This window comes from Helianthus annuus, chromosome 9, assembly GCF_002127325.2.
Source record: "Helianthus annuus cultivar XRQ/B chromosome 9, HanXRQr2.0-SUNRISE, whole genome shotgun sequence".
Lineage (NCBI taxonomy): Eukaryota > Viridiplantae > Streptophyta > Magnoliopsida > Asterales > Asteraceae > Helianthus > Helianthus annuus.
This window is the reverse complement of record NC_035441.2, coordinates 82,801,460-82,803,779: the sequence shown is the minus strand read 5'-3', so window position 1 is coordinate 82,803,779 and position 2,320 is coordinate 82,801,460.

Sequence of the window (2,320 nt, the reverse complement as noted above, 5' to 3'; positions counted from 1 at the left end):
CCCACATTCGCTCGCCACCCAAAATTTGGGTGATTCATCCATCCCGGGTTGTATGTATTGCTGTACGGGTTGTTCTGCGGCCTCACCTGGTTACTCACGAAATCCACTTCTTCTTGGCCCTCATATACAACTCCCTGAAAGCATGCACCAAGCTCGTGTGACACTCCACACTGGTCACATCCAGAACTAGCCTGCGCAGCTATCTGGGACTTATCAAACTTCGCCGAAAGAGCTGAGATCTGTGCAGTAATGGTTGTGTAGTCATCCACAGCGTGAACTCCTGGGCGAGATGATGATGATGATGATGTCCGGCCTCTCTCTCCTTCCCGACGCGAGCTAGACTTCAACGCAGCCTTTTCGATGATCGCATAGGCTTCATTTGGCGTCTTCGTTCCTAGGTCGCCTCCTGCATTCACATCTAATCTCTCTTGCGTGTTGTAACTAAGCCCTTGATAAAACGTCAAGACCAGCTGTCTTTTGGAGAAGCCATGATGTGGAACATCAAGTAACAAATCCTTAAATCGCTCCCAGGCCGCGTGCAACGACTCTCCCTCATCTTGGCGAAAGGTCACAATCCGGTTTCTTAACTTGGTTGTTTTCTCAGGTGGGAAATATTTTTGCATAAATAGCTCTGCCAGCTCATTCCAGGTCCTGATGGACCCAACTGGAAGTGACATAAGCCAAGCTCTAGCTTTGTCACGCAGTGAGAATGGAAACAACCTCAACCAAACCGCATCCTCAGAAACACCCCTAATCCTGAACGTCGAACATACTTCGAGAAAAGCAGCGATATGTTCGGGATCCTCATGCTCACGCCCGTCAAACTGTATCGAATTCTGCACCATATTAATAATACTAGATTTAATTTCAAAAGTAGGTGAGTCTATAGTAGGTTGCATAATGCTCGGCTCCAGGCCTGCTCCTCCGGGCTGATTCGACTAATTCAAAGGTCGCTCGTCGTCCGCCATGGTTATGTTTCCTGCGTCCCCTGCGCCCTCGGCTTCAGCAGGTACCACATGCTCGTCCTCACCAGCTGTGAGTAGCAGCGCTACCGCGCGGGATCTCTCTCAAAGACGTCTCCTAAGATCACGCTCGGGCTCGTCTGAAGGCTCAGCAGTGTCGGGAGCGGGGGTTGAGGACATCAACCTGCAAACGAAAAATTGACACAATGAATATTTTATTATTATAATAATGTTGTTTTTTAATAGAGTTTCTGTAAAAGGTGGCTGAAAATTTTATAAAACTTCAAAAATGGGCCCAAAATTTTATAAAAATCAAAACAAGAAAAATAATCAAATCGGCTAGTATAAAAATGATTTTTCGGAGCCGAAAACTCAAAGAATAAATGAACAATTAGATCGAATTCGAACAAATAAATGGAATAAAAATTCCACAAGTGTTTAAAATGAACTTGAAAACGAATAAATTAAATTAAAAACAAGAAATATTAACAAATAAATATACGAATAAATAATCAATAAAATATTCACAAACATTCACAAATACATACACCGATAAAATAATTACTCGGGTCGTTCCTAAAGCTCGCCACATCCCCGGCAACGGCGCCAAAAATTTGACGTGTGCGCGTATATACATGTTTTTACAATGAATCTAACACACGATTCAGTTTTAAATTTATAAAAGTGATTTATACTTCAACATTTAAAACACACACGAAAGGGCAAGTGTACTCCGTCATATATGTAGTAAAGTATCAGTAAGAACCAAGTATCGATCCAAGGATGTGGGCGGAGAAATAATACTAGACCTTTGTCATTAAACTACCGGTAAAAAGATAAGTGAGTGATTTTCTAAAAACTAAAATAAGCATAAACAAATATTAGTAAAAACATAATAGACTCCAAATAAGAAAATAGATATATAGCCTTGCTTTATGCACAACCAAAGCATGCAAACTAAGTCGGTTTTGTCACTTAAAACATTTTGTCAATTCTCCATTTTCAAGATAATTAGTATCCCTTTCGGGAATCCTAACATGACAATCATTCGGAAAGCTAAAACGATAAACACACTTTAACCACCTAAAATTGTTCTTTAATGTGCAATTGATAAATGTCTATGAAAATCCCCTAAAGATAAGTTAATCATCCGTTAAGAGTTTCCTAAACTCACTTAATCAAGGAAAGTGACACCAATAAACACAATGCAACCACCAAGACAAGCATAAACTAGATTAAATCACAACCGAGTTCATTTTACAAATCTTGAACATAAATTCACCAAGATAGCAATTTTGGCCTAAACTACTAACTAAGCTAACAATTTATGTCAAGAATTCATAACAACACCATTTAAC